This window comes from Cornus florida, unplaced genomic scaffold (genome assembly GCF_030987335.1).
Source record: "Cornus florida cultivar Cherokee Brave unplaced genomic scaffold, ASM3098733v1 CherokeeBrave_3.0.0_Hap2_Chr08, whole genome shotgun sequence".
Classification (NCBI taxonomy): Eukaryota; Viridiplantae; Streptophyta; class Magnoliopsida; order Cornales; family Cornaceae; genus Cornus; species Cornus florida.
This window is the reverse complement of record NW_026775578.1, coordinates 97,482,182-97,490,580: the sequence shown is the minus strand read 5'-3', so window position 1 is coordinate 97,490,580 and position 8,399 is coordinate 97,482,182. Positions and strand designations below refer to the sequence as shown.

The following is an 8,399-nucleotide window of genomic DNA, read 5'->3' as shown; positions in this document are numbered from 1 at the left end:
CATTTTCTTCATTTGATTTACCAACTTGGTTATCAACAACTCTTCCACTTCTCAAAGTGGTCACTGCATTCACATGTTCAAGAGTATGACCTTCCGAAGAGGAATTGGTCTCCACTACAAATTATTGCTTCGGTGGGGGATTCAAAGGCATTTTTCCTTTTTCCCTTGCATTCAATGTATTAGTTATTTGACCGACTTGGGTTTCTAGTTTTGTAATCGATTGGGAATGAGAATGAAGCAATTAGGTATTTGCCTCCAAAGTACCCAAAGCGGATAAAACTTTTTCTTCAAATATCGGGACTTCTTGAAATTCCTTGAGAATATGAAGATTGATTTGGAAAATGGGAGTTCAAAAATTGGTTACCATGCGAAGCTTGGTAAGATGAACGATAACCTTGGGAACCTTGGCCTCGTATTGGGAGCGTGTAACGACCCACTCCACTACATGGTATGATATTATCTGCTTTAGGCCTGAGCCAGCACGGTTTTACTCTTGGACTTTACCCCAGAAGGCCTCATACCAATTAGAGTGGCACTTCACCTTTCCTTGTCCCAGGCGATGTGGGATTGTGCACCCATAGCTCGCCAGTGTGGTAGCCTATCAGTGTCTCGCACCCGCTCACGGCACACCCGCCCACGGCACACCCGCCCACAGGGTCATCACAAGGCGGAACATACTTGTTTTTGAAACCACTATGGGGAGGGTTTGAGCCTTCCCCTTGGCTTTTCCAAGAAAAGTTTGGATGGTTCCTCCACCCGGGATTATAGTAAGTGCCATAGGGATTATTTCCTTAGTTAACAAAAACGGCATTCACTTGTTCATGGTGTTCACTTTGCACATGTCCATGGGGACAATTGGAAGTATAATGTAAAACACTAGAACAAGTCATGCAAGATTCATTGGAAGGATGATAAGTATGATTAGTATGATTAGGGGAAGAAGACACTTGATGAGCCGAGTTTTGGCTGATCAAAAATTGATCAAACCTTTGAGATAGAGACTTAACTTCGGTGACTATATCATTAGAATTATCAACTTAATACAAGCCTACATTTTTCCTTCCACCTAGATTTCTACCATTTTTAAATGATAAAGATTGATGCATTGAGTTTTCACTCATGCTCTCATATAAGCGTCATACATCATCTTCATAGTTATCAAGATAAGAACCACCCATAGAAGCATCAACCATACCTTTATAATTATCCGACAAACTTTCAAAAAAGTATTAAACTAATTGCCATTTAGGTATGTCATGGTATGGACACTTCCTAAGCAAGTCATTTAATCGTTCCCATGCCTCATGAAACATTTCCCCATCCCCTAATGAGAATTCACGAATTGAAGTCCTCATTGCATTGGTCTTAGACACTAGATAATATTTTCTCAAAAACTCATGTTGCATCTCTGCCCAAGTAGTTATAGAAAAAGGCCTCAAATTGTTAAACCAGTATTTTGTTTTGTCCTTTAGGGAGAAAGGGAAGAGTTTTAACCTCAAAACCTCTTCCGGCGTGTCCGTGTATTTCACAGTGGAACACACTTCAAGAAACTCATCCAAATGCTTGTAAGGTTCTTCATTAGGTAGCCCATGATAATTAGGAAGCATTTAAATTGTTTATGGTTTAATCTTATAATGGTGTGCTCTAAATTGAGGTAATTGAATGCATGTTGGTGCATTATACTCATTTGGCACATAATGATCTCTCAAAGTAAGGGGAGGATTCACAACCGGTGGCTTTACAAAAGCCCCATGATTTGCTTGAACAATGGGAGGTGGAGGTGGTGAAAGGATGGCCTAGGCATTCCCATTGGAACTTAGCCTTATTGTTGTTGTGGAATGAACGGTCTAGGCATGCCTAATGGTACTTGAATGTTATCATGTTGATAATGCACATTAGGGTGAAGAATGCCTTGTTGGTCTATATGACCAAGGTGTGAGGACTTGCATTTTTATCATTTTCCGAACATGTTGGCATTCATGCATTTTATTTTATTGTTGGGATTATGATTAATTGCAAATGTGGTTATTTTATTTAAATGTTGATGAGCGCTGAAAAGTGCGCATTTAAACCCCTTAAGCTTAGGTATTCTAGAACCTTTATCTATCTTATTTTCCCACTTTAGATTGATTTTGTATTAATTTCATTTTTAGGTACTTATCCCAAAAATAAGCTAACTCAGCTAAATAAGAGTATAATTGAAGCAATCATGAGATGAATCAAAGAAAGGAGCAAAGTGGGAGCAAAAGGAAGCAAGTGGTGAAAATTCAGCAAGTTCGATCGATCTCAGCAAATATTCGATCGATCGAAAGTTCATTGATCTCAGCATTCCAAGATGGATCCAAGCTCTTTTTTCCTTATCTAAAGATCCCACAAAGTTCGATCGATCCAACTTTCTTCCGATCGATCGAAAAGATTCCATCTTATCTACTTGTACCACCCTACCTACCACATTTGTCTCTTTCCCAAAAATATCTTCAAAATATCTCAGATTTGTTTTTATCCAAAAAGGCGCCGCCATAGAGGATCGATCCAGCTTTAATTCGATAGATCTCAGCCATGTTCGATTGATCTCACCACAAGTTCGATCGATCGAACTCCCCAAATCCCGAGAAAATCCAAATTTCAGCTCATTAAAAGTTGTCTCATATCTAATCATTGGAAGGAATATTGGTGTACGAGCCCAGCTTATTTGGGGTGATATTTAACCTACCTATATAAAGAATATGAGCCACTTTTTGAGAGGAGATACTAGAAAGTAGATAGAGACACAATTTCCATATTCTTAGTGAAGAAGAAAAGAAAGGAAGAGGCTAGAGACACAAGCTTAAAGTTCTTCTATCAACCAAGAAGAGGAGCAATCTCTACCATGGAGTTAGCCCTTGAGGGTTGGAAGACACCATCCATGAGTGGCTAGACATCCTCTTGGGACTAGAGTTAGCCCTAAGCATGCTTTCTACATCTTGATTTATGTATTTTTGAGGGGATTTGTATTGTGATACATGTTTTGACATTTAATATATACATATATATATATATATATATATATATATATATATATCTTGTTTATTCAATGATTTGTGTGGTTTAATGCTTCCAATTGATCATTTTATTCTATCTATATGTCTATGTATGCTAGAATAGATGTTCATGTGTTTGTCTCTATTTCTTGTGTTGTTGATGCATGTCTGTGTGTATTAATGCTATAGATCTAGAGATTGTCAAGACATAGTGCTTAATGGAATGTTCTTGTGGTTTGTTTGATAGTTCATACTCATTTCTTGATGGATTGTGCATTTCCCTTAGTTTGATTAGTTTAATTTCATGTCATTAGTTTAATTGTAGTGTAGGTGTTAAATGGGAGGATAATCCATGCTTGTTGTTTGATGTTCCATACTTCTGAAAGCAAGTAGCATATATCTCTAACCTTGTGATGTGTTTGGATTGTGAGCTTAAAGAAAGGATTAATGGCTTAGTTTGATATACTATGCTATCCACCATGTTGCTTAAACAATATATGCTTAATTTGTCATCCATGCTTGTTGAAACAACCACACACACATACTATGTTTTAATACATGTTTTCCCCCTCATTAATCATTCATTAAAAGTGTAGAAAAGCTATGCTTAGTGGTGATCTCTAAACCCCAAGATTTCTCTCTTATTTTCTCTCCATCACATTTAATTCCCTACTTTAGTTTAAATTGCATCTTAGTATAATTCAACCACCAACCAATCTTTTGATTACTCGACCTACTAACCTTAATCTCAATTCCACAACCTAATACGACCCACCAATCCTTTGGGACGATCCCTACTTGCCCTAACTATATTTTTAATGAAAGGTAGTAGTGGCAATTTCTAAATGTAAAACTTGGCCACATTCATCATAGCTCTACACCATTATCTTTTGGTGCACAAACTTTTGGGTTTTAGGGTGCAACACCCGAGGAAATCCCACCAAGTTTTTGGCGCCGTTACCGGGGATTGATTGAAGGCAACGTCGTATTTGTGGAATCAATTAGGAATTAGTACTCTTTTGATCGTTTCTTTACTTTGTTTTCATTTTGGTTACTTATTGTGTTGGTTCTTGTTTGACTAGTGTGCATTGAAAAGAAGGTGAGCAAAGGAGCATTTCAAGTAAGGAGCTAAGCAAAGCAAAGGAAAAAGGCAAAATTCTAAAAAGTTTCAAGGCTAAAAACTGAAAAATAAATTGAAATGCTAAAGGACCCTTTGTGAGCTCTTTCTTAACTCAATCTCTAGTTAAATCGTCGGCCCGTGTGGAGGCTTGTATTTTAATTCTTAGATAAATCGTGAGGTAATTTACTTCTCTTTGCATATTGTTGATAGCATGGGAGTATGGGATCATTGTACGTGGAGGAAGTTTGTTGATTAATTGATTTGTTGAGAAGGTAAAGTGTTTGTTCATTACTTGTTGCTTGTTGTGTTTTGTTGTGTATGTATGGTCGTAGATCATTGAAACCTACTCTTGTCCCACTAAATTTTTTTCTTGAATCCGTTGTTCAAAACCCTAGGGGAATAGGAAGTTCTAGTTAATCCATTTTATCAATGGAATGACATAATGAGGACCATGTGGAGGACCTTGGTCACATAGACCAACCAGGTATCATCCACCCTAATGTGCATCATGATAACATGCAGATACCATTAGGCATGTCGGGACCATTCGTTCACCCACCACAACAACAAGGCCAAGTTCCATTGGGAATGCCAAGGCCAATCTATGCTCCACCACCTCCCATCATTCAAGGCAATCAAGGTGCCCATGTTGCACCTCCAATTGCTAATCCTCCCCTTGCTTTAAGAGATCACTATGTACCTAATGAATACAATGCACCCACATGCATTCAATTGCCTCCATTTAGAGCACACCACTATAAGATCAAACTAAAAACCATTCAAATGCTTCCTAATTATCATAGACTTCCAAGTGAAGAACCTTACAAGCATTTGGATGAGTTTCTTGAAGTATGTTCCACCGTGAGATACACGGACATGCCGGAAGAGGTCTTAAGGCTTAAACTTTTTTCATTCACCCTTAAAGATAAGGCAAAATATTGGTTTAACAATCTTAGGCCTTTTCAATAACTTCTTGGGCAGAAATGCAACAAGAGTTCTTGAAGAAGTGCTATCCGGTTTCTAAGACCAATGCCATGAGAACTTCAATTCGAGAGTTTTCACACAGGGATGCGGAAACGTTCCATGAGGCATGGGAAAGATTTAATAAATTACTTAGGAAGTGTCCACATCATGACATGCCCAAATGGCAATTAGTTCAATATTTCTTTGAGAGCTTATCAGACAATTATAAGGGCATGGTTGATGCTTCCATGGGTGGCTCTTATATTAATAGGCATGAGGATGACGTGTGGCATCTTTATGAGAGCATGAGTGAAAATTCCTTGCATCGAACTTTATCTTCCAAGAATGGTAGGAATTCAAGTGGAAGGAAAAGTGTTGGCTTATATCAAGTTGACCATTGTAGATACCTGATTTTTAGGCAGGTCCCAGAACATCACAAAATAATAGATGATGAGGTAAATCTTGCAATATGATGGAATCCGAGGTGGATTGAGAGAGGTAGAAGCCCAGGCAAACAAGAGAGAGAGAGAGAGAGATAGCAGTGTATATAGAAAACACCATTAACTCCTTGATCCATCTTTTAGGGGTTGTGAAGACAACCCATCTCAGAAAGAGAGAGAGTTTAGAGCTCTCGGTTGAAGAGGAATTTTCCTCCTTGTGTCTGCCCTTTTCTTGGCCTTAGGTTATTTCCTTTTATAGGCCAAGTGAGGGTGGGTGATGTCATCAATGACATCACAAGGTCCATTTAACAAAATAATTAAAAGAGATTAATTTCTAATAAAAGAGATTAATTTCTCAAATAATTATAAAGTAACGTTAAAGAAGATAGAGTTAAATGCTCGGGAGTCAAGATGGTATTTCTCTCTCTGCAAGTCAAGTCGAGTGTCAACTCGACAAACCCTGGACTTCAGCCACCAAACCAAAACCTCCTCAGATCCCAAGAAATCCTGAGTCCTTCTCCCAACGCAGGTCTTCGTTCTTCTGTTCGAAGTATGTTGATGCCGTGGTAACTTTGACCGTTGACCATGTTATGTGGGCCATCGCTACTGATGTGGCGTAACTCGTTGACCATTTGACCTAGTCGTGTAGGCCATTGTTGATGATGTAGCGTTTGCCATGTGGACTCGAAATATAGGTATCCACAACCATTCCAATGAAATAGCCGCCGAGATGAAATCCTTATCTCAAAGGTTTGATCAATTCTCGATCAACCAAAACTCGGCAAATCAAGTATCTTTCGTCCCTAACCAATCACATCATGCATCCAATGAGACATGTATGACTTGTTCAACTGTTTTACATTCTACTTCCAATTGTCCCCATGGACATGTGCAAAATGAGCATCATGAACAAGTCAATGTAGCTTTTGTTAATCAAGGGAACAATCCTTATGGCAATCATTATAATCCTAGTTGAAGTAATCACCCGAATTCCTCTTGGAGAAACCAAGGGGAAGGCTCAAACCCTCCCCAAGGTGGTTTCCAAGGGAAATATGTTCCACCTCCAATGCAAAGCCAAGCTTTCCAAGGATATAGACCATTTCAATCACAAGGAAATCAATTTTCTAATTCTCATTTTCCTAATCAACCATCATATTCTCAAGGAAATGCTAGGAGTCCCGTTTTCGAAGAGAAAGTTTTGACCGCTCTAGGCACTCTAGGGGCAAACACTCAATTGCTTCATTCTCATTCTCAATCCATTTAAGCTAGAAACCCAAGTACGGCAAATAGCTAGTACTTTCAATGCTAAAGAGAAAGGGAAAATGCCTTTGAATGCCCCACAAAAGCAACAATGTGTTGTGGAGACTCATTCCTCATCAGAAGGTCACACAATAGAGCATGTCAACGTGGTGACTACCTTGAGAAGTGGGAAGATTGTGGACAACTAAGTGGGTATGTCCAATGAAGAGAGTGAACCGATGTAACTATAAGTTGACACCCATCCCGTTTCACATCATATTCCTCCTTCATTACATATACATGATCTTTCAAATGAGAATATCTTGAAAAGTGATTTTGAAAAGAAAAATTTGCAACATGATTTCAAAACTTCTTGTGTTAAAGAGACTTCAAAGAAAATGTCTGAAAAGGTTTTTGAGCCAAGAGCTCCATTCCCGGATGCCTTAAAAGGATCCATTTCAATTAACAAGCAAAAGGCCAAAACAAATGAAATTATGGATGTGTTTAGGCAAGTGAAAGTCAATCTTCCACTTTTGAATGCAATAAAGCAAATTCCGGCTTATGCCAAGTTTCTGAAAGACTTATGCACCCAAAAGAGGAAGAACAAAAACCAAGCACCTAGGAAAGTGGTCTTAACCGAGCAAGTAAGCTCAATTTTGCAGCATAACACTCTTCCGAAGTTTAAGGATCCCGGTTCACCTACCACTTCATGCATCATTGGAGATCATATCATTAATCAGGCTCTTCTTGGCTTAGGAGCAAGTGTTAATCTTCTTCCATACTCGGTATATGTCAAATTAGGCTTAAGAGACTTGAAACAGACGTCGGTGGTTTTGCAACCTGCCAACCGATCCATCAAAAAGCCTAGGTGTATCATTGAGGACGTATTGATTAAGATTAATAAATTCTTCTTCCCCGTTGATTTCGTTGTCATTGACACGGAATCGGTCCCGAATCCTAAGAGCCAAATTCCCGTTATCCTTAGCCGTCCTTTCTTGGCAACTGCGAATACCAACATTAATTGTAGGACGGAGACAATGAAGATCTCATTTGGCCATATGAAGGTGAAATTGAATATCTTCAATCCGACCCCCAATTCATTTGACAAGCATGAAGAAATTAATGTTATGGAGAAATGTCATGACCTTAAATGTGAAGGAATTGAGTTTTTGTGTGAGACCGAAGTTTCAAAGAGTTCATCTTCAACCCTGTATTCTAAGAAAATTGTTTCAAATTCTTTCTTTGAAAGGGCATGGAAGCCCAAAGATTATTTTGACCAAGGATCGAAAACTTCTTTTCAGCTTAATCCAACAAGTTCCTTAAAGAACCATTTGTTGGGTGGAGTTCAAAGCATCTATTACCCCGTCAAGGAGGGGATGCATTATAAGATATTTGATCCGGGCTAAAAGAGCCCAACGTCTTGCTAGAGACATTAAAGACTAGCAAGGCATTTCGTAAGGTGTCAAAACCCTATTCCTCCCTCATTTTTATCTTTAGTTTCATTTCTTGCGAAGTCTAGATATTTGGTTTAGGTTCATATGCATTGCTAGGAACTGTGATTAGGATTGCATGCACTTTTATGTTGAAACTGAGCATTTTGTATAAGTTCGATCGATC

General features: G+C 38.6%; 1 pseudogene; it reads right to left on the bottom strand.

Annotated features, from left to right (window-relative positions):
• Window positions 1-5,179: 5,179 nt before the first annotated feature.
• Window positions 5,180-5,278, bottom strand: LOC132272254 (small nucleolar RNA R71; annotated as a pseudogene).
• Window positions 5,279-8,399: the final 3,121 nt, after the last annotated feature.